Genomic DNA, 24928 nt, shown 5'->3' on the forward strand with positions numbered 1-24928 from the left:
CATGGCTCAGTGGTTAACGAATCCAACTAGGAACCACGAGGTTGCCGGTTCGATCCCTGGCCTTGCTCAGTAGGCTAAGGATCCAGCATTGATGTGAGCTGTGGCGTAGGTCACAGACACAGTTCGGATCCCACATTGCTGTGGCTGTGGTGTAGGCCAGTGTCTACAACTTGGATTAGATCCCTGGCCTGGGAACTTCTATATGCCGCCAGTGCAACCCTAGAAAAGACAAAAAAAGAAAAAAAAAAAAAAGAGTTCAGAAAGATACATGCATCTCAATGTTCATAGCAGCACTATTTACAGTTGCCAAGATATGAGAGCAACCTGAGAAGTGTCCATCAACAGATGACTGAAATCAAGATGATGTGACACGTGTGTGTGCGCGCACGCGCACACACACACACAATGGACTACTCCTCGGCCATTAAAAAACCCTGAAATTTTGCCATTTGCAGCAACATGGATAGATTTGGAGGGCATTATGCTAAGTGAAATAAGTCAGACAGAGAAAGACGACTACTGTATGATATCACTTTTATGTGAAATCTAAAAAAACACACCAAACTAGTGACTATAACAAAAAAGAAGCAGACTCGCAGAGAGAACAAACTAGGGGTTACCCGTGGCAGGGGTTGGGGCGCACATCGGAGTCAGGGAGTGCAGAGTACAAACTATCGGGTGTAAGATAGACTTGAGGATATTTTGTACAACATGGGGAATGTAGCCAATATTTTGTAATAACTGTGGATGGAAAGTGACCTTTAAAAATTGTATTAAAAGTTTTTAATATGGGAGGAACTCCTGTCGTGGCTCAGCGATTAACAAACCCGACTAGTATACATGAGGGTTCGATCCCTGGTCTTGCTCAGTGGGTTAAGGATCTGGCATTGCCATGGGCTGTGGTGTAGGTCACAGATGCGGCTCGGATCTGGCGTTGCTGTGGCTGTGGTGTAGGCTGGAGGCTACAGCTTCAATTTGACCCCCAGCCTGGGAACCTCCATATGCTGCGGGTGCAGCCCTAAAAAAGACAAATTAATTAATTAATTAAAGGTTTTTAATATGTAAATCAGGGAGTTTCCTTGTGCAGTGGGCTAAGTATCCCACTGAAAACACTGCAGCGGCCTGGCTCACTGTTGTGGTGCAGGTTCAGTCTCTGGCCTGAGAATTCCCACGTGCCATGGTTTTAGCACCTGCCCCCTCAAATGTAAACCAACTATGCTTGAATTAAAAAAAAAAATACCAACAGGAGTTCCCATCGTGGTGCAGCAGAAACAAATCCGACTAGGAACCATGAGGTTGCAGGTTGGATTCCTGGCCTCGCTCAGTGGGTTAAGGATCTGGCGTTGCTGTGAGCTATGGTATAGGTCACAGAAGTGACTCAGATCTGGCATTGCTATGACCGTGGCATAGGCTGGCAGCTACAGCTCCGAATAGACCCCTAGCCTAGGAACCTCCATATGCTGCAGGTATGGCCCTAAAAAGACAAAAAGACAAAAAAAAAAAAAAAAAATGCCCCCATTTTAACTCTGCAGGTTGATGCTTTTTTTCCAAGTATATCATGATGTACTCACCATTCAGAATGTGCTTTTTGTCTCTGTAGAGTCAGACCCCTCTCCCAAGTTTCAACCTTGGCAATCACCAGTCTGCCCTCTGTGCCCCTGTGTAGTAGAGGGGACAGTTCTGTAGAACTAGTTCTGTAGAACTAGTTCATGTAAATAGACTCATACAGTGTGTTGTCTTGTGTATCCAGCTTCTTCCACTTAGCATGATATTTTGAAATTCATCCTACGTTGTATTGTCTATCAGTTTTGATGGCTGAGTAATACTCCACTATGTGGATATACAACCATGTATTTATCCATTTCCCTGTGGATGGGCTCTTAGATTTGGTTCCAAGTTTTGGTTTTGTAAAAAAAAAAAAAAAAAAAAAAAAAAAAAAAAAAAAAAAAGATGCATGACTAGATTTTTATTTCTCTTGAGTAAATACCTGAGTGATTTTATTAATTTTTTTAACTTTGCCTATTTTTAAAATATTGCTGCAGTGAACATACAGTACTTGAAAATGACAAGAGATACCAAAGTAGGGAAAACCTGCCCTATATCCCATTGTTAGAAAAAGCTCACATAAGATGGGAAAGACAGCCGTAATCAATGTGTTTTAGCCACAGCCTTCTCGATGCCAGAATCAGGTATCCAACTCCTTCCCTTGAAATTTTTATGTGATGTGAGAGATTTCTGTTCTTGAGTGCTTGGAAAGAATTCATGGGACACCGAATTGACAAAGGTGTGGAGTAGTGTTTTACACTGACAATGGGCGTGTCCCTTGGTATTACCCCCTTAACCAGCAATCTGACAGCAGCTATGGAAAGGAAAAATACATATACTCGTCAATCCGTCCGTTTAACTTCTATGAATTTATTTTAAAGATAAACTCATACAAGTCCCCCACAGATGTGTAAGTCAACATCATCTGTAGAGGAAAATGTCTTGGGAGCCACCTAAAAAGTCCATCAGTAGGACACTCGTTAAATGAATCACGGTCTCCCATTCACTAGCGTCTTACAGTGAGTTAAGAACAAGAGACTAATCTGTCTATAGCCACCCTATCCTGAATATGCCCAGTCTTATCAGATCTTGAAAGCTAAGTAGGGTCGGGCCTGGTTAGTACTTGCATGAGAGACTTTTTTTTTTTTTAATGTATTTAATCATTCCTTTGTTAATTAACCAAAACTTTTAGTGCTTATTAAAGGGCCAGACAAAATGATGGGAGCTGTCATATGAGAGAATCACAGTTCGTATTTTGTGCACAAAATATCTTAATTTTTAATATGTAAACAGCCTAATTGTCTCATCAGCGAGGTTGCTTCCAGCTGGAAGAAATGAAAGCTGAGCTCAAATTGGTTTGAACAACAGTGGCATTTATTGGCTCACACATCTGGACGTCCAGAGGTTGGGCAAGCTTCAGAGTTTATTTAATGTAATGTTTCTAGTGAGTGTGTGTGTGTGTGTGTGTGTATGTGTGTGTGTGTGTGTGTATGTGTGAGAGTGTGTGATTCTCTAGACCAACACTCTCCAATGGAACTTTCTGCAGTAACAGAAATGTTGTATATTTACAATATATAATGGTAGCCACTAGCCACATACGGCTGTTGAACGCTTACAATGTACTATTGTAATTTAGGAAATGCATTTTTAATTTTTCTATTGAAATATGGTTGATTTGCAATGTTTCAGGTATACAGAAGTGATTCAGTTATACACACATATACATACATATATTCCTTTTCAGATTCTCCCCTACTATAGCCTGTTACCAGATATTGAATATAGTTCCCCATGCTAAAATAGTAGGTCTGCCTCGTTTATTTTATATAAAAAATATACATGTATATATTTATATATATAATAGTGTATGTCTATTAATCCAAAATTCCTAATTTATCCTTCTGCCACCCCCTTCCCCTTGGGCAACCATGAGTTTGTTTTCTATGTGAATCTCAATTTTTTTTAAATAAGTTCATTTGTATCATATTTTAGGTGCCACACGTAAGTGATATCATATGGTGTGTGTGTTTCTCTGACTTGCTTCCCTTAGTATGATCATCCCTAGGTCCATCCATATAGCATTCTTTTTTTGTGGCTGTATAATATCCTATTTATACACCACATCTTCTTTATCCATTCATCTGTTAGAGACTGATCTTTATATATGGTACAGAACAGTATCCAATGCTGATAAATGAGAACACAAGAGGCAGGAAGGTCAGTGCAGGTTTTTGGGTTTTTTTTTTGTTTTTTTTGTTTTTTTTTTTGCCATTAGTGCTTTTGAAACAATATACTTGTATTTGCTCTCAAAGGCTTTTAGATATGTGAAATATTTGTGGACAGATTTATAGGAAACTCTCAAAGGAGTTGCTGCTGGGAAAGCTAAGTGCAGAATTGGGAGGACGGGGTGGAAGAGGGTGTTGCTTTTGACTCTGGGCTCTGTGAGGCTCTCTGAACCTTCCTTTTTTTTTTTTTTTTTTTTGTCTTTTGTCTTTTTGCCATTTCTTGGGCTGCTCCCGCGGCATATGGAGGTTCCCAGGCTATGGGGTTGAATTGGAGCTATAGCCACCGGCCTACACCAGAGCCACAGCAACAGGGGATCCACGTCGCATCTACACCACAGCTCACGGCAACACCAGATCCCTAACCCACTGAGCAAGGCCAGGGATCAAACCGGCAACCTCATGGTTCTTAGTCAGATTCGTTAACCACTGAGCCACGACGGGAACTCCCTGAACCTTCCTTGTATCATGTGCCTACATGTACCTAGGAAATTTTTTTCTGTGAGTTAAAGAAAGCCATCTGATCTCAGCCCAAAGAATGGGAACACTCCATTTCCCTAGATCATCTGGAATAAGAGGCGAGAGTGTGCTTTTCCCGGCAAGAACTCACAAAGACGCCGCGCCGGCCATGCCCCGGGCCGCCTGTCTCTGTCACCACTGACCCTCTGTAACTGGAAACTGTGATCACTATCATTTGCATAAGTACAACCACATTGACCTGTGGTCCCGGCTGCCGGTTTTGAATGAGGGGAATTCTTTGTATTCCATGGGCATCTCTTATTGTGGCCTTGACCAGCCCTGAGATATCTTTCAACAACGAATCACCAGCAGCCAACCCCCATGACCTTTGGAAAATGAATTTGCCTGCTGTTGGGCCAGCCTCAGTTCTCTTGCCCAAGTAAAATGTCAATGAGATCACTGCCTGAATATCGCTTTTGTCTACTTAAGCATAATCGGCTCACAAATCAGCAAACGGGTGCGCGGGTCTTTCTAAAATAAGACTCCACACCTAAATTCTAACTGGGCTTTCTGTGATCACTGAAAGCAACCTGTGCACCGAGTCATTGGGAAGATACAAACAGTGAGCCATCGTTCCGTCGTCGGGCAAGTCACACCTGGCGGTGTTGTCAACAGACTGCGTTCAACTGGGGTTGGTGGACACTTGGCGTCTGGTAACGTGGGTGTTTTAGGCGTGGCCTTTGTTGCCTTCCTTCCCAGAACATGGTATTACTCAAGCCAGACAATGAAGAAGATAAAAACCCAGCTTTCTTTGAGATGCTCTTTAGGCTGTTATAGACAATAGAAATGAATGGGGCGGAGGGCATGGCTGGGCGGGGGTGGTGAGTCAACCTAGAATAATAGAGTAAGAGGACCCCGCCCGGCAGTCAAACTGCAATTCACTGTAATCCGTTCCTGGCGTTTTCCCTGCACGTAGAATTTAAGACATCTCACAGGGGTTCAGACCAAAGGGGTTTTCCAAAAATTCCCTCCAGCGAAATTTCCCTGCCCCCATTCCCTTTCCTCTCTCTGCCTTTACTGCCCATGCTTTCTTTGCAATATCCCGAAGGATTCCTTTGGCCCTGTGCCAGCCCTACCCAGTTATGGGGAAAATTCGTAGACCCAAAGCCTCGATTCTAAACTTTAACCCTAGTTTAGAAATGGTCCTGTTTGGTTCCCTCGCAAAAAAGAAGGTCTCTCTTGGTTACATGTCTTGTAGCCTGTGGAGTGTTGCTCTCATGGCAGCTCCAGCTGCTACTGTTTAAAAAAAAAGAAAGAGAAAAAGACGCATCTTTGCCCTGTACGCAAAAATCCCACAGCCCCCCAAGCTAGGGCTTCCTGCTTTGAATGTTGAAGGCCTTTCTTATGGTGTGTCTCAGAGCTTGACTGGTTGGCATCAAACCTTCCTGGGGCATTTTTACATGTCTCGGGCCATTTTATTTTATTTATTTATTTATTTTATTTTTTTTTTTTTTTGTCTTTTTTTGCTATTTCTTGGACCGCTCCCGTGGCATATGGAGGTTCCCAGGCTAGGGGTCTAATCGGAGCCGTAGCCACCAGCCTACGCCAGAGCCACAGCAACGCAGGATCTGAGCTGCATCTGCAAGCTACACCACAGTTCATGGCAACGCCGGATCTTTAACCCACTGAGCAAGGGCAGGGACTGAACCTGAAACCTCATGGTTCCTAGTCAGATTCGTTAACCACTGCGCCACGACGGGAACTCCTCTCGGGCCATTTTAAAGTGAAGGCTGGCATTCAACTTTTTTGGGGGGGGGGTCCATCGTGAAATTGCTTCACAGCATCTGTACCTTGCTGGCAACTAAGACAATCCTGGTGTAGTTGGGGGAACCTGTGGTTGACCAGTATAACTGAGTTGTGGATGTGTCCATTTCTCTCCTGAATGGTTTGTCGCAGCAGACGAGCCGTCTCAGTAGACTGTCAGTCCAAGAGTGTTTTCTGCAGTCGGTTCCTTAATGCAATTAGAGTTTCTAAAATGAATTCTTTTCTTTGCCCATTTTACAACCGAGACAAGTACGAGCTGTGCTTTTATACTAAGTGAGTGGTTTGGCTGGCATTGTGGTTCCTCTGCTGCAGCCAGCCTCTCAGCTTGTTAACCGGAGACTTGGAAATCAGGTCACTGTACTTACAGTGGGAGACTTACTGAGCTAGAAAGGACCCGAAGAAAACACAGTCCACCCTTCCCCTTTCACAAATATGATCAAATCTGTCCAGGATCATTCAGATAGTGGGCAGGCCTTGCGACCAAAACCTGGGTCCTTTTGACTGATGGCCAGGTCTTCATTTAGAAATGTGACTGAGGAGTTCCCGTTGTGGCTTAGCAAGTTAAGAACCCAATTCGTATCCATGAGGATGTGGGTTCGATCCCTGGCCTTGCTCAGTGGGTTAAGGATCTGGTGTTGCTACAAGCGGAGGCATAGGTCAAAGATGCAGCTCTGATGCCATGTGGCTGTGGCATAAGCCGGCAGCTATGCCTCCGATTCCATCCCTTGCCTGGGAACTTCCATCTGCCATGGGTGCAGCCCTAAAAAAAGCAAAATAAAATAAAACAAAATAATTTTTAAAAAATAAAATAAAGTGTTTGATTTAAAGAAAAAAAGTGACGGAGCGCTAACACGGGGAGGTCAACGCCATGCAAAGAAAAGGCCGTGTTCCTCAGAGTTTTGCTAGAAATGTGAGCTCGGGCCAGGCAGGGCCCCACAGGGTCAGGAGGCAGAAGCAAGGGGAAGGCGTGGACCACAGCCTTTATTGAGATTTCCTTGGGAAAGGCAAGGCAGGGCTCTCTAAACAACTTGGGATTGGCCAGTCTGAATAATTCCGGTGGGCCTTGGGGCATAGGGGCCGTTCCTGGTGGTCTGATCCCTGGCCCTGGGGTGATTTAGGGAGGAGAACTGAGAGTCCAGTAAAGGAGGTGGCTGGGAGTCTGGACTCAGGGATGGTTGATTTGTATGTGAAAGATGGGCCCACTGACAAATGGTTTACTATTGCCAGGAATTAACTAGCTCTGCAAGGAGCAGTCTCTCCCTGGTCTGCAAGGCCCCCTAAGATGTCAAGCCATCATAAAATACAGAAAATTAAAAAAAAAAAAAAAAAAAGAATACATCCCCTAAGTCCCTGGGATTCCTCAATGGCTATTTATTAGCTCCCCCCTGCCCCCGGCCCTGGGCCCCCACTGCCTCCCCACTCTGGCAGCCACAAATGGACTGTCAGTCTTGACAATACAATTTAATCGTCATTTACTGTCTTCTGTCTTTCCACTTTTTTCATGTCACTCTTCCTTCCCCAAATAGTGTGACCTTGATCAAGTCCCGAGTACGCCGCCAGACGCTCTCTTAAAATTTTAAGTAACTCTTCCTCTCTCTGATCCTCACTTTCCATGGTTAAAAATGACAGACTTGCATTTGATGAGCTCCGAGATGGATTCCAACACGGACTTTCTATGACTTTTCAGTTAGAACCACCAGAAGGCCGGAATCTCCTGCAGCCGGGCTGCAGGCCATGCAGAGTAGGGAATATTGTTAATGACTTGAAAGCCAACAGCGATGCTCTGAAGTTAGATGGATGGACAGGTAGGTAGAGTAGGTAGGTAGGTAGGTGGATGTTGCCCAAGAAATCCCATTGTTTCAGTTTACAGTCGGGATTCAGAAAGAAAGTCCAAGGAAGATAAGCCATTAGGACTAGAAGACTGGACATCCCACCCCCTGCCTCCCCTACCTCATCCCACTCCCAGTCCTGAACGAAACAAAAAGGTCATCTTCTCCTACACACACACACACACACACACACACCCCTACCCAGATTCTTTTCTGAAATATATGGGATGCATAAAATAGCAAATGCCGTCAGATCTCAAGTTGTGCAAATACAGAGACAGCATTTTCAGTCTCATTGAAAAGTAGTTGTCAGAAATATGCCATTCATTCAGAGTCTCTAAGTGCTCTGTCAAGCTTTAACTTGATTAAAATTGAAAACCACATCGCTTGAAAACCAAACGCGAAATCGAAATCTCTTTACTCAGGGCTCTTACATTCTGAAGCCTGGGCTTATGGATTATCCCCCGTTAATTTATGCCATCTTTGTGCCATACATTAATTTTGAATATATTTGTTGAAAATTTCCTGTAGCTTGCATTTATGGTTGTCAAAGGGGCTTTTATCTTGAAAAAAAATGGTGCTGGTTTTAATTACAATTCTAAATAGCTTCATAACCATCGTGAACCCTGGATTTACATCATCTTTATGACAGCCGCACAATTCCCGCTTTATTGATTTTGTCATTTGCTTCATTACCGTTAATGCAAACCTTTTGTACAGACACAATTCTGGTTCTGCACTCTGCTTGGAGGGGTGCGTATAGAACATCTTGACCGAGATAGACCCCATCCCTCCACCCCCTGCTTCCTCCTCCGCCGTGCTGACCAAAGGAAAAATCAGGACAGGAAATACTTGCAAAGTGGCTGTCCATCACAGACAAAAGCAATGTTAGCTCTGCCGAGCCTACCCTTGCCTCTGATCCCATAGGTTCGGACGTTTCTGTTTTCAAGTCCTGAGCGAAGGCATCGCTTCTGGTGGCAGGCCCCCTGGGTCCGTGCCACCCCAAGCTTCATTTGCCATCTCTTTAGAGAAGATCCACGGCAGGGGTCCCTGCTTTCCCATGACTCCTGAACCCCCCCGCATGCAGTCTGGCGGGGGCGGGGGGGGGGGGCAAAGGAACCAAAGGGTCCTGGGATGAAGATGTGTGGTATCCTCTGCCGCTGAGGATGGCAGAGCCCAGGGATGTGAAGACGCTGGCAAGGAAAACTGAAACCTCGGGTGGTGAATTCAAAGAGGAATTTCCTAAGGGGGGAGGGGAGGGAGGATTAGAGACGCTGAGGAAGCACAAGCCAAGCTCGGGTGTTAGTACCCAGCGGGCTCAGGCTTCCAATGGCCAGCACCAGCCCAGGAGCTAAGAGAGCTCCGGTGCCCGAGAAGTGATGGAGGCTGCTTCCCAGGACTTGGTGGACAAAGCCAGCACACCACATAGGTGCAGCTGGAATGGATGAGAAAAACAGCACTTTGACCTGGGAATGAGTGTTTCCCCCTTACCCTCCCCCCAAGGTCCAGCTGCCAAGGAACAGGAGCTAAACTTTAGCTGGGATATAAAAATAGGGTGACCTTGGAAGTTCCTCTTGTGGTTCAGTGATGCCAGTCCTGACTAGCATCCATGAAGACGCAGGTTTGATCCCTGTCCTCACTCAGTGGGTTAAGGATCTGGCATTGCCATGAGCTGTTGTGTAGGTTGCAGACACAGCTCGGATCTGGCATGGGAATTTCCATGTGCTGCGGGTGTGGCCCTAAAAAGCAAAAAATATATAAATAAAAATAGGGTGAACTTGCCAGAAAGAGCGGTGCCAGTCCCAGAATCATTTCTGGGGGTGAGGATTCCCTTTTGTCATGTACCGGAGAAGGCAGATCTTGGGGGAATCCTGGAAGGCTGCTTCTCTGTCCTGGCACCTCGAAGGAGCTTCTCGGGAAATCACTCAACTTGTGGGTATCACCTGAGGCTGGCTTCCTCCCCTTCCCCTTCAGGGGCCACCATCTCCATTTTGTCGCTCCCCCATCTGATACAGGAAACTAATCTTTGCTCCCTGACACCACTGTAAAAATTATTCAGTGCTTCGCAAAACTCATCTCTGTGACTAATGAGAGGAAAGACTGTTTCTGACCAGGAAGAAGGAACATTTGCAGGGGATGAGGTAGAAGGAGCCACACCAGCTAAGCCCTTATTTCTAACCCCATAAGCATCCAGAAGCTTGAGGCAGCTGGACTTGTCCTACCGAAGAAAGGCTCCAGGCACAGTCTCTGAGAGGCACTGTGGGGGCGTCTGAGCTTGGTGGGTTCCCATGGAGCAGCTGGGCAGAAGTGAATGCCCCATTTCATTCGTGCTTGTATTTTTTTCCAACCTACTACTGTGACCTCCAATGCTTTGGTAGTTTCCTGTCTTAACTGTTCCAGACAAGAGGAAACTCAGATTTGCATTCTCCACATATTGCATGAAAAGAAAGTCTGACTCCTTGGATGGTACCTGTAACAACAAAATGAGGAAATTCTCATGTGAGAATTCAGGGGCTGGATTAATATTCTGCAGCCCTGAAGGTCTGCTCAGGAGGGGTGCACAGACGTCATGGGTTTTACGCCTTTGTTTTGCCAATAGGGACATTTTAGCCCAGAGACGCCAAGGCCACAGCACAGCAAGGTCAAAGATCCGTGTTATCTGATTCCCAAGCAAACTGTTTTCATTTTCCCCGTTAAACCACAGCATCTTGGATAAAACTCTACCGCTGGCAAATGAGAAAAACCCAGTCTCTGTTTTTCTTTTTTTCCCGGTGGCGTGCATCTTTTCCTCCGTTCTGAAGTGGGAGCTATGCCTTTGTTTCTCTTTTCTGGAATTAGTGGAGAAATCAGAAACCTCTTTGAGGTTTGATGTGACCTGCTGAAGCTGTAGCCACAACACAAAACCAGAAGCAGTTGCTCCAGACTGGAAACTTGTAGGTTAAACGGAAGCTCACCAGCTTTCCCATCGTGGCTCAGCAGGTTAAGAACCCAGCGAGTATCCATGAGGATGCACGTTCAATCCCGGGCATTGCTCAGCTGGTTAAGGGTCACGGATGTGGCTCAGATCTGCTGTTGCTGTGGCTGTGGTGCAGGCCGGCAGCTGCACCTCCCATTTGACCCCTAGCCCGGGAACTTCTATATGCTGCAGGTGCAGCCCTAAAAAGCGGGGGGGGGGGGGGGGGAAACTGGCCCTCAACTTGGTACCCAGGCAGAACCCTCCCAGAGGGGCCCCTCTGGCTTCCGGCCCTTTCTTTCCTTTGTTTTTCTGGCCTCTTCCTTCTGAGCCAACTCTTTTTGGGGAGAGGGGGTGTATTCAGCTCAGTGAAACCAGTGTAGCTGCTCCAGGGTCCTGTGGCATTTGGAGCCCAGCAGTCAGGGAAATGGCTTACCATCTTCACCTGGCCTCCATCCGCATCTCTCCTCCAGCAGCAAGGCCTGGGGGCTTCCAGAACCCACCCAGACCCAAGGCCCAGGCAGGAGGGATTTCTGGCACTTCTCTTGCTGCTGCAGGAGTAACAGCCAAGGCCTGCTTTCCAGCCTTCTCAGAGAGGGAAGCCAAAGAACCAATCCGAGGAAGGGCAGAAAGAACATGCGGAACTCAGCTTCTGAAATGGAACCAGTCTACTGAATTAACCGTGCTGGTACCAGTGGAGAAAAGGCAGCAGTGGTGTGGAAAATACAAAATAGCGGCTAATCCCCTAGCATTTTATATTTGACTTGAGAATCCAGCAGATGGTTCTCCCCCTTCTGTCAATTTTGCCATTCTCATCCTCTTGTTTTAACCCATTTTATTTTTTCCTGAGTATAGAGTGACTGGTAGTGTCTCCCAACCAGCTAGGAGAAAGAGTTAAAATTTGCTCGAAAGGAGTTCCTGTGTGACTCAGGGAGTTAAGGATCCAGCAATGTCACCACTGTGGCTTGGGACGCTGCTGTGGCGCGGGTTTGATCCCTGACCTGGGAACTTCCATGTGCCACAGGTGTAGCCAAAAAAATTGCTCTAAATAATCTCCCCAATATGCCCATGTTTCTTGCAGTCATTCTCAGTGCTCTTCAAATGCCAAGATATATTTTTTTTTCAGAGTTTCATCGTGGCTCAGCAGAAACGAATCTGACTAGTATCCATGAGGACACGGGTTCAATCCCTGGCCTCGCTCAGTGGGTTAAGGATGCAGGATTGCCGTGAGCTGTGGTGTAGGTCACAGAAGCAGCTGGGATCTGGCATTGCTGTGGCTGTGTTGAGGGCCAGCCGCTACAGCTCAGATTCGACCCCTAGCCTGGAAAGCCCCACATGCCATGGGTGTGACCCTAAAAAGACAAAAAAAAAAAAAAAAGATATTTTTTTCCATATCAGGCAGGTTTGTGTTTACAGCCTGATTGTGCTTAGCATAACATCGGGCCCTATGTTTTCCTCTCTTTCTCTGTGATATTGTCACAGGAAGATTACTCTCGCAATGTGACGCTCTCAGAGCGCTCCTCTTTTACAAATTTTTTAAAGGTGAATTCACATAACACAGAATTCACCATTTTAAAGTATATGATTCAGTGAGTTCCTGTTGTGGCTCAGTGGTAACAAAATAAACTAGTATCCATGAGGAGGCAGTTTCGATCCCCGGCCCTGCTCAGCAGGTTAAGGATCCAGCATTGCCGTGAACTGTGGTAGAGGTCACAGATATGGCTAGTTTCCTGCTTTGCTGTGGTTGTAGTGTGGGCCAGCAGCTACAGTTCCAATTTGACCACTAGCCTGGGAACTTCCATATGCCACAGGTATGGCCCTAAAAAGCAAAAAAAGAAAGGGAAGAGGGAAGGAAGGGAGGGAGGGAGGAAGGATGGAAGGAAAGAAGGAAGGATGTGATTCAGTGTTATTTCGTACATTCACAGTATTGTGCGGCTCTCATTTTGACCCAAAACATTTTCATACCCCCACAAAAGGAAACCCCATATCCGTTAAGCAATCTCTTCCCATTCCCTCCACCCCCAGTACCCAGCAACTGTTAATCTGTTTTCTGTTTCTATATATTACCTGTTCTGGGTATTTCACATAAACGGAATCATACAATATGGGTACTTTTTTGTCTGGTCCTTTCATTTAACATAGTGTTTTCAAGATTCATCTATGTTGTGCCTATATCAGTATGCTGTTCCTTTTTTATGACTGAATAATATTCCATTGTATGGATATACCACAATTGGTTTACCCATTCATCCAGTGGCTGACGTTTGGGTTGTTTCTGCCTTTGGACTATTGCAAATAGTGCCATGAACATTTGTATATGAGTTTTTGTCCGAACACCTGTTTTCAATTATTTTACATATATCCCTAGGAGAGGAGCTGCTGGGTTATCAGGTAATTCTACATTTAACTTTTTGAGAAACCATCGAACAGTTTTTCAGAGTGGCTGCACCATTGTGCATCCCTTCCAGCCATGGAGGCAGATCTCAATTTCCCCACATCCTTGACAACCCTTGCTTCCCATCTTTTTGAACATAGCCATTATAGTGGGTACAAAGCGGTATCTCATTGTGACCCCCCCCCCAATCTTGAGTTTTGTACCAAGCACATCCTATGTGCCAGGTGCTGTGTGTAAGGTGCACTCACGAGCAAGACAGATCCTGCCCCTGTCGTCCTGTTGCTGATGAATCCAGGCATCCATTATTCATGACAAGTCCTAGTGAAGCAAAAGAAGCTGGCCTTTTGCTGGAGTATTTCAGTTCTGCACATTAGCTGAATTGAATGTAGTTATCAGCACGGCCCATGTTGCTGAGTTTCGATGCCCCTTTTTTCAGCAGTTAATTACAGGGACCTTGATATCCCCTTACACTAAGCTTACAAGTCACATTTTAATTGGCTTCTGCTGCCACCAAGATACCTTTGAGTGACGCCTTGCTAATGGCCACTGACCTGGTACATCCGAGTACATGACCTGGTGAGTACTGCCCAGTTGTTTCAGGACCCACGGCTTGTACACCTTTGGAAAACAAGCCAGTGTCACCACTCGGGAAGGCCGTGCCCAGGAAAGACTGATTAAAATCTGTGCGATTTGGAGTTCCCGTCGTGGCTCAGTGGAAATGAATCCGAGTGGTATCCATGAGGATGCAAATTTGATCCCTGGCCTTGCTCAGTGGATTAAGGAGCTGGTGTTGCTGTGAATTGTGGTGTAGGCTGCAGATGCGGCTCAGATCCCAAGTTGCTGTGGCTGTGATCCCCGGCTGTGTAGGCCAGCAGCTGCAGCTCTGATTTGACCCCCCCTACTCAAGAGGCAACCCACCCATCCCAATAGGTGATGGCATTGTAGCATCCCCATAGAGTGTAGGTCCCTTCCCTTTGTCCCCAGAAATGAGTTAAAATCAGTCTCCTTTCCCCAATGATCCTAAAAATCAAATAGCCTAGGACTCCCAGGGAGTCTAGTTCATAGACACACCAGGGACGGGGAGGGGATGCTGTTGAGTATACTGCCCTCACCTGCAGGGGTCAAGATGCTTGCAGACCAATGAGAGCAGCTGGGCCCCAGGGACATATGCCAAGACCAAACCTTAACTCTTCTCACCAGCCTCCCTCTGAGCAAAGATGAGTGGGTTCACTCCACACAGTCATATCAGAGCCTCCCTGTCCTTGCACTTTGAAAGTCACAGGGAGGTGGGGGTTGCGTGGAGGGTGGGACCCAAGGCTCACAGACCAGGAAGATAGATGTGAACATGACTCACCGATGTATTAGTGGAGTTGCCTTGGCGATGCTACTACTACCATGGCCCATCTGAAGCTTGGTTTCCTCCTGTGTTTGCAACTAATCCTACTATGGCGAAATAAGTCCTTTAAGGGAGGGGTAACCCAAGAGTCAGGAGGGTCTGGAGAGAGCAGTTCATTTTGCCCGAGTTTGCACAGGAAGGTGTCACAGAGCATGTGGTCTCCGGGGAGGGTTTTGATGGAAGGGAAGGGATTTCCTGAACGATGGACGGGGAAAGGACCAGCCTAAGTGTGGACATGGCACTCTCCCCTGGTGCATGGAGCAGGTGGGCCGTGCCAGGATGAGGAGTCTGGGCTGTTTACAGAGGAGCAGCCTCACCTGCAGTCATTATGGGCACAGACAGACCTGGGTTCAAAGCCCCGCTTGGAGATGGATCTCTCAATGCCTCACCCTTTCTGGGTAAAGTAGGGCTGGCGATGCCGTGAAAGCCAACTGAGAGGAGAAATTGAAGATGCTTAGCTCAGTACTTGATACCTGATAAATATGAATAAGGTAATTATTGCCCTGGGGTTGTTGTTGTTACCATTTATAGCATAGGCCACCGGGAGTCATCAAAGGTTTGTGTACAGACTAAGGAATGTCAAGATGACGAAATCATACACCAGAGATGATGGTGTGGCATTTGACTAATTTAGATGCTCAATACGTTCTTTGATTGGTTATTCATTACAAATGGCCACCAAGGAACAGTGTTAAATTTTATAATTACCAGGAGTTCCCCCTGTGGCTCAGTGAGTTAAGGACCCGATGTTGTCTCTGTGAGGATGCAGGTTCAATCCCTGGCCTCATTCAGTGGGTTAAGGATCTGGCATTGCCGCAAGCTGTGGTGTATGTAGGTTGTGGATGCGGCTGAGATCCAGTGTTGCTGTGGCTGTGACATAGCTCTCTGCTGCAGCTCTGATTCGACCCCTTGCCTGGAAACTTCCATATGCCACAGATAGGGCCATAAAAAGAAAAAAAGTTTTTGTAATTGCTGTCCTTAGTGTCCTTCATTCTTATGTTATTTGTAAATATGGGCTCATATTGACATCTTTGTTCTGGAAAGAGAAAAATTTGTATTTTTTCTTTTGTGTAGGTGGCTTGTGATGGCTTCTTGTATTTCAATCTCATATCAGCTGGAGAAATACAAAAAGCATGTGAGTCTGGACTGCTGCCTGCCATCCAGAAAGAATATATTGAATATCTCAATAATAGATTCTTTGGTCTGGGACGGAAGAAGGGATAAAGAGATAGGCTCAAATCACAGCAGGATTTGAGTCGGATGAACAGGAACTTTTTCTTAAAAATCTCATAAGAAATTGACCTCAGGCCCCATAGCTTCAGAGCTGAAGGAGACTTTAGAGATTATGTAAGATGAATTCTTATATTTAATGTTATTTATTTCAAAGCAAAGACAATTAAGCCATGCCACCAATACAATTTCGGAGTGGAGATATTTCATAACTTTCATACTGAAAACTTCCTTTGGGGCGAAATGTTATTATCTCCATTTTACAGATGGAGAAACTGAGCCTTGGGGGCATGGACGGTGTCATAGTCTGATCAGGCTGCTACAATAAAATACCATAAACTGGGTGGCTTATAAACAGCAAACGTTTGTTTCTCACAGTTCTGGAGGCTGGGAAGTCCAAGATCAAGGTGTGGGCAGATTCTGCATGTGCTGGGGGCCTGTTCCCAAAATAGCTGTTTTTTTTGCTATTAGGTGGCAGGATAAAGGGGGGAGGGCTTTCTAAGCCCTCTTTTATAAGGACTTGAATCCCATTCTGACGGCTCTGCCTTTATGACCTCATCACCTCCCAAAGACCCCACCTCTTAATCGCTTTGGGGCATAGGCTATAACATATGAATCTGGGGGGGAACACAGACCCTCAGTCTGTAGTATTCTCCCCCCTCAGCCCCTAAAATTCACATCTTTCTCTCCTGCAAAACACATTCCTTCCATCCCATAGACCCACTCTTGTTCCAGAGTCAACTTAAAAATCTAAAGTCCAAAATCTCATGTAAATATATAAATCACACTTGTGATAGAACATGATGGAAGATATATAACATAAAGAATGTGTGGAGTTCCCATCATGGCACAGTGGTTAATGAATCTGACTAGGAACCATGAGGTTGCGGGTTCGATCCCTTCCCTTGCTCAGTGGGTTAAGGATCCGGCGTTGCCATGAGCTGTGGTGTAGGTTGCAGATGAGGCTTGGATCCCGCGTTGTTGTGGCTCTGGTGTAGGCTGGCGGCTATAGCTCCGATTCGACCCCTAGCCTGGGAATCTCCATATGTCGAGGGAGCAGCCCTAGAAAAGGCAAAAATACCACAAAAAAAAAAAAAGTGTGGAGATATATATATATATATATGACTGGATCACTTTGCTGTATAGCAGAAATTAACAGAACACTGTAAATCAACTATACTTTAAAACATTAAAAAAAATAAATGTCATCTACATCATGGAGTTCCCTGAGGGACTAGTGGTTAAGGATCTGGTGTTGTTACTGCTGTGACGCGGGTTTGATCCCTGGCTTGGGAACTTCCACATGCCTCAGGTGCAGCCAAAGAAGGAAGGAAGGAAGGAAGAAAGAGGAGTTCCCATTGTGGCTCTGTGGTTAATCAGCCTGACTAGCATCCATGAGGATGTGGGTTCGATCCCTGGCCTTGCTCAGTGGACTAAGGATCCGGTGTTGCCGTGAGCTGTGGTGGAGGTTGCAGACGTGGCTCTGATCCAGCATTGCTGTGGATATGGCTTGGCCGGCGGCTACAGCTCAGATTGGACCCCTAGCTGAGAACTTCCATATGCCAAGGGTGCGGCCCTAAAAAGACAAAAAGGACAAAAGAAAAAAGAAAAGAAAAGGGAAAGGAAAGGAGGAAGGAAGGAAGAAACACTAAATGTCACCTAAAGCAGATGTGGGTGGGACTCGAGGTATGATTCATTCTGGGTCAATGCTTGTGAACCTGTGGCATCAGATATAAATGTGCTTCCAAAGCACAGTGTTGGGACAGGTATTGGACCAATGGTCCCATTCCAAAAGGGAGAAAGAGGACAGAAGAAAGGCGTGACAGGTCCCAAGCAAGCCCCCAAACCCTAAGACTCCAGATTAATCTTGGACCCGAAGTTCTGCTCTCCGGGCTCCCCGGGGCAGATGTGAATGCATCCTTCGCAGGACCAAAAACCTACAGGAGCTCAAGCCTTCCATTTTATAAACAATGGAGAGCAAATGTTGAGAGCCTCCAAAAGTTAGCAGTGAGGGTGGGTTGGAACTGTGAGCAAACGCAAGAAAGCTTTCAATTTCTCCATGAAAGATGCTTGTGGTTTTTTTTAAAAAAAGGACATGAAGCCTTTTCGAGGTCCTCCGAAACCATCCCTGCCCGCTGTGGGGCAGCTTCTATGCACTGGAAAGACCAGCCCTGAGTAGGGCAGCTTAGGAGCCACTGTTTGAATGAAAACCAGCGTGCTGCCTGGGCTCTGATGCCTGCAGCCGCTTCTGGCAAGGAAGAAATCCTCTCCTCCTCTGGCTGCACCTCTGGGTCATATTCTCAAGGCTGGAAGAGTTCATCTCTAGAGTCCGAAGGGAAAATTTCCCACCCCACCCCCCCCGGGTGGGAAAAACACTGAGAAACGTACTACAGTTTGTAGTGGTAGATTTAAAAAAGAAGTGAAACACAATGATGGGGTAGATGGCTTGCAGATCTGGTAACAAAAGCACATTTCATCTTTCCAGTTTCTCACTCTCTTCTCTCCCCGATGCCAGGAAGGATCCCCAGATGGTTGTCACTCTAGAGTGCAAGAGTGTAACTAGGGAAACCACAAACCTGCCCCAATCGCTATGGAGACAGCCTTTTATTTGTTTGGCCTCTGAGGATTCATGACATCAGCACGGATGCTTCTTACAAAGAAATTTGAATTCCCAAGGAGGAGGGTTAAGAATCGTATTAGAACATTTCAGCCACTTTGAGGGCTCCCACTAGCCTAATTGTCGGTGTGTTTATCAAGAGCCTGTCTTACATTGGCTGCCATGAGGAGCCTTTTAGAGCTGATGTAGCTGAAGGCTGAGTTAGTGAATCGACAGGCATTTAAGGTTTTAGGGACACTGGTGAAGGAATGACGTACTGAGAATAAATCTGTTTCCACCAGAGGCAGCCCACTGGGATATAATAAGGCACAAAAACCATCAGGTTTGCCTGGGGTGGAAGTTTCCCAGAATGGGTCTCAGATGTCTGCACGCTAAAACAGGGCAAGGTCCAGGCAAACCTTGGCAAGTTGGACATCCTTGGTGTAAGGTCCTTTGGTCCTCGTGTCAGGCTGACCCAAGAAAGGCTGTATTTGAGGCATGCTTCAAAACATGAGCGCACATTTTGCAAACAGTAACCAAACTTCCCAGTCTAAAAGTGGCTGGGAAACAAAAGGAAATTCTCTCCTGGTGAATGTGGGGTATCTTCATTTAATTTGCTTTGTGTTTGTTTGTTTGTTGTTGTTTTATTTACCTAGAAAGGCCAGAAATTTGCTTCAAATTGAAACCTGTCCAAAATAAAGGAGAGCTCAGCTTGTTCCCAACAACTCTCTTTCCTACTCAATTGGTCTGCAGAGAGTTCTACCCCCTGCACACCCACATTTTTCAGTATAAATTCATTTGCCAAATCCCCAACAGACCAGAAACTGTGTAAACTCAGAAGTGGAGTTACTGGTATTTCCCAGCCATGTGTAAAACACACCTTTATTCTCCAAGGCCTGGCGTGCCTCTTTGGTGCTAATTCATCATCTGTACTTGCATGATTGCAGAGCTTGCTTTTGAGAGCATCTACTGGGGTGGATGCAGTTATTCTGCTACTGAGAAGGTGCCTATGTGGAAAAGCCATATGATATACACCAAATAAAAGGTGTTAGGCTATCGGTGAGGCAGAGGATGCATAACGCTGCTTGGTTGATGCTTCAGGTCTTAACCAAGTTCTAGGGAGGTGTTCTGATCAGAGAGCTTAATTAACCTAGGACTCTGTCCTTTGCCAAGTAGGTTGGGTTCATTGTTTTGGAATGCTAACAATCACTTAATTCTCTAAATAGCCCTATAATATGACTAGATGCAGGCATGTTAAATTTCGGAGGTCAGTATCACTTTATCTATAATATATATATTCGCATTTCATGCATACAATAGGGAGTTAGTATACATTATTATGTAGGAAAAAATAGGCATAAAGTTGTCAGTCCTATAGATGAGAATCTTTGTGGATACATAAATAATTCATGGATCAGTAAACATATCTACCTGCATGTGTTCTTGGGTCTGGTGGACAAGTGTACAAAATGTGCAAAATAATAGATTCACTTCTTTTTGTTCATTTGAGATGTTGTTTTCATGCGAAATCACAGTAGCTCCTTAATGATGAGAGGTACTGACAATTCATTAGCAGACTGTGGCTTGGATCAAGTGTTTGATTTGCCTACAAAGTGTGACCAGTTCTCAATTATATGAAGTGTATGCATTTCTTTTCAACACGATTTTTTTCCTTTTGCCACTGACAATAACCTTGAGCTTTGTTTTTATTTTTTTTCTTTCGAAGACCCCAGCCAGCAGAAGACAGATGCTTCTATAATTTCCTCTTCAATAATGATTTTTTTTAGAATGTTAAACTGTCATATAAAACAACCTTCAGAAGCACTACTAGATTTCTTTTTTTCCCTTAAAGGGCAATTGGATAACGGGGAGAAAAGGAGTAGCAGGTCAAGGCTGTACTTTGTGTTTTGTCATCGGGCATGTTTTAAGAAAGCAGGGATTCCTCGGGGTTTGTGTGTTTTTGTTTTGTTTTGTTTTTTAAAAGTTACAGCATTCTGTTTCTCCTTGGTGTAGAAAAAGAAACACTCTTTGCATATGTGTATGTTGGAACATATCTGTTTCATCAAAAATGAATTCAGATCAGTTTTTAGAATTCTTTTATGATAATGGAGATGTAAAAACCTCCCAAATGTTTTCAAAGGATATCTCACACTTCATTCTATATCCTGGGTACCTCAGACAGTGTGAGCATCTAATAATATTCAACTGGTCTTGTAGGGTCATTTGTTGAATTCTGAGACTGTAGACTTGCTTTCAGTTTCCCTAAGGCTTTCCTTGTGAATCTCATGCGGAAGTCCTTGCCCTTATCTTGTGCATTTCATGTACTTTTGCTCAGAAATTAACAAACTGTTTGACTAACTCTAAAGAGGCTAAACCTTAACTACTTCTCCCATTTAGCAGGAGGAGGACTGTAGCCATTGGAGCTGCAGTCCTAGAGCAAAGCACTGCAGCTGGATTTGGGGCCCCGGAGTGACAGTGCCTTGAGGCTAAGTGTAACCATGCGTGGGCTGAGACACTGGGGCGCTCAGAACGCCAGGATGAGAAGTGAACATCGGGGTAGCTGTATCCTGGTGTGTAGATCTTGCATCTAGGTAACTAGTTGGGAATTCTTCTTTTCTTGCAGCTCGCCATAGCCTGTTTCTGGAGATATCTGTTCCCAAGGTATTCCTCATGGAGTCTCAAATGCATCATTGAAATCATGAAATTTTCTTTTTTCTTTTGTTGTTGTGTGCTGCTGGTGGTGCTGGTGGCAGGGCTAGGGGGGAGTGTGGGGGATGATAGGTAGATGGCTCTTCATATTGTAATCAGTTTTTTTTTAAAGCCCCTTTTTGAGGATTGAGATATGCTTCTTTTCGTTTTTTCAGAACCGCAAAAATATTTCTCTCCCGCTTCAATTATGAAATTTGAAATTGTGATGGGAAGAGATGAATGGTGATAATACTACGCTTGCAAATGGGAATTCTGACAAAAGCACTCTCTGCCTGTCTGCTGTTTGTGGAGATTATTTTAAGTCCTCACTCACGCTGGCTTTCCTTTCTGACTTGTTTATATTCTCAGAGTATAAAAATACAGAAGTCAGAAAGCTCCTCTCGGGGAGTCCGCATTGAGTTCTTGTCTCAGGATTCCTTTCTAAATGGACTCTGGTATCGTTTCAGCACTCACATTGTTTGTCAAAATCGGAGCTGCCCAGGGAAATTAGAGCAGTTAATTTAATATCATGAACATTTGGGGGCTTCTCGCCTCATTCACACGCAGGAGAGTGAAAAATCACATTGAGTCTTCTGTATAAAGTAAAACCACGGTAAAAGTCGCCTCCCCAAAAACTCAGCCAACCTTCCCTCGACCCGCTGCCATCGGGCTCCTCATTGTCACACTGTGCCCCTGGAAATCTCCCTTTCTTCCAAGTGGCCTCCCCAGATGCTCGCTAGCAGAGATCTCTGCGGCCGAAAGGCAGCCCCCATGAGCTCAGGAAGGGAATGCTCTGTCCTCACTCACGTTAGCGGTGGGGCCGTGGGTAGCTTTCGTGCAGGTAGTTTGAGGCCAGCCCTGTCACACTTGCGCTCAAGGGATTCATCCCGCAGCCAGAGGTGACCAGCCGGGAAGTCGCTGGCACTATGCTGGGCACCGGGGCAGGTTATTCTGTGTGGCGAGAGGAAAGGATTCTGTAGCAGTGCAAAACACACTTCTCACGGCCAAGGAAGAATAGAAAGAAGGCTACCAGGCAGATTCCACAGCTGAGTTCTTAGTGCTCCCTTTTCCGAAGTTCCTTTTGCACCTGCCTCCTGAGTAACGAACGGGGTTTCATGTGGAGCGGGCAATGGGCTTTTTTGATTTGCTTTTGAGAAGATCTTATAAAGGAGTCCTTTCAAAGACGCGAAATGGACCTCTGACCTGAGCGCTTAGAACGCGCATTGGCAGCCTCCATCAACCCCCGGAAGCAAACTGCTAAGTCAAATGCACTGGCCTTAACTCTGGAAGCTTCTCTGTGTGTCTCATAGCTAGCACTTCTTTCCAGCACCCCCAAAAAGATGCTGCATTTCCTTTATTTCGCTGCCTGTCTCCTGTGCTTCAGGACTAACTTGTATGTGTCTGGGATGTAATTTTGGAAAGAAAAAAAAAAAAGCTCGTCTGAACCAAGGTGTGTATTTACTTTGTTTTAGGGACCTCGCTTGTTTACCATGAATGAGTGTTTTGCGAACACCGATGCTCAGTGCCATGGAGATGTGACAGCGGGGAAGGGAAGTGACTCAGGTTTTTGTTTGCCCGACAGGACCTGCAAGCCTTTATCCCACAGACTTCCATCATGAATGATGCCTCTGGGGACTGACTGACTACCAAGGCGGGGAGACTGTTTATCTGTGGCTAGAATGAAAGGAGACAACCGTGGTTATAATAAATGTCTTCTAGAAAAGCACACTTCAGCATAAATATTTTAAATTTTGATACATTTCGTATGTTCCAAAATACTCTATGGAATACACCCACAGAGATGCTTATATTAAAGCTTCGTTTTCCTCATTACTAATGAACAGCTAGGTGTCAACCTGTGCCACCTGCTGAAACTATTTAAACATCACATAATTGATAACATACTAGACATGTCCGCTTTTAACCTTAAAGTGAGCAGGGCCTTCTCAGAGACCCTTTGTCCCCGCCTCTCTAGATCCAAAGTTGCAGGACCCTGATAGGATTTTTTCTTTTTTTCAATCTTTTGCCCATTTCAACTTTTCCCATACCTTCTTAAATTTCTTTCTACCACTTCATTTTTTTTCTCTTCCTTCTGTGCGTTTCTTCTCCCCCACAAGTTGCATTCTTTCCACCTAAAATTCTGTACATTTAGAGTAGCCTCTTTGGTTTCTGGTGCTCTCATAAAGAAAAGTCACAGCAACTGCTGCAAACATCCCAGCAAATAAATAATATTCTAATAGCCAGGACCTCTCCAAAATGTCTGCACGAAAGCAGATGCGCCATAAACAGCCATCTCTACACGCCACCCCAGACTTCCAGTTTGATGAGGTAGATACTTTTCTATATAGGGGAACAGTGCCGTTTTTTGCCGAATTCAGCACGTTCGTGAAACAGTTGCTTGGAGCCAAAGCCAACTCCACTGCATTTCTGCTTGGTAAGGTTTGGTGGCCTTGGCGTGGGCCAGGCGTTGTTGATTCATTGGCCCTTTAACTGATGATAAATCTAGAAGCTGGGCAGTGGTACTAGGCTGCCTTAATAGAACCTCTGCGGGGAATCAGCAGCCCCAACACTTCCCGGAAATCTACGAAAAGGACACTCGGTAAACTCCCATTAATCGAGGCTTGGGAAGAATTCGGGGTAGCAGGAACTCTGAGATCCCGTGTGAGTCAGCGTCAGCAAGAACTTGGAACCCTAGATGTAGAATTTCGCCCACCTACAGAGTGCTTCTTGGGGTACCCATTTCCTGCTTATGCTTACATTCTGAGCATCTTAGTGTGTTGTTTCGGGAGCATCTTTTGAGATGATTCTCTTTCCCGTGAGACGGTGGCAGGCCCATCTGCTCTGATGCACATATCACTCTGTACGGATTTCATTCATGCGCATTTGTGCAATCCTGCCTCTATATATTTTTTCCGTGATAACAGGATTTTAATTGCAATACCACCTTCCTTCAACAGAGTATAAAATGCTCCAAGGGAGCTACCAGAGGCAGCTTCGACACACCTTCTGCGGAGAATTGTCTTGGGATAGATCAGCGCAAGTTTCAAGTAAAAATTCCAGCATCAGGAGAGCCTTCCACCTAAGAAGGGCTGGTTTTATCTGAGACAAAAGAGAGAAAAAGGGAGTCTAGAGGGGAGTTTTGCAACACAGCCGTGCTTCTCTGGCTGTCTCCCCACAAAGATTACAGTGTGTTCTGTGCACAAAATATAGTAGTCTGGTGGTAATAACCAGTTTCTGTATAATGCACTTTTTAATTAAATGAGGTATGTATATACCATAGATGTATATATACTATAGATGTACTACAAATATATAATAGATGTATGGTATATATACTATATATGTGTATTATAAATAGATACATAGATAGACAGACAGACAGACCTATATATGTAAAAGAGATGACATGTAAGTTGGGGTGTGGTCGTGGTATCCTGACTTACACAAGAGGCGTATTTTGATTTGAGATAACGGTGTCTGCTTGTTACCCCTCACGGAAAATAACCTCAGCCCCTCACCAGAATGTACATTAGTCAAGGTGTCTTTTTGAAAAATCATGATTTTCATGCTTATAAGAAGGAAAGGGAATAAGAAAAAAAAAGAAAAGAAAAAGTCCTGAAATAGGTGCTTTTAATTCTCCCCAATTTAAATTTAAGTGGTACATCTTTAAGGCCATAACAATATTCCTTTTTTTTTTTCCCTCCCCCCATCAGGAACGCTTCCATCAATGA

The 24928-nt window shown here is 45.1% G+C and overlaps 1 protein-coding gene across 3 annotated transcripts in view; it reads left to right on the plus strand.

Annotated features, from left to right (window-relative positions):
• SLIT3 (slit guidance ligand 3) overlaps window positions 1-24928 on the plus strand; it is a 669892-nt gene that overhangs the window by 454196 nt on the left and 190768 nt on the right. The gene's annotated exons all lie outside the window — the stretch shown is intronic.

The sequence above is a fragment of the Sus scrofa genome, chromosome 16 (assembly GCF_000003025.6).
Source record: "Sus scrofa isolate TJ Tabasco breed Duroc chromosome 16, Sscrofa11.1, whole genome shotgun sequence".
NCBI classification, from domain to species: Eukaryota; Metazoa; Chordata; class Mammalia; order Artiodactyla; family Suidae; genus Sus; species Sus scrofa.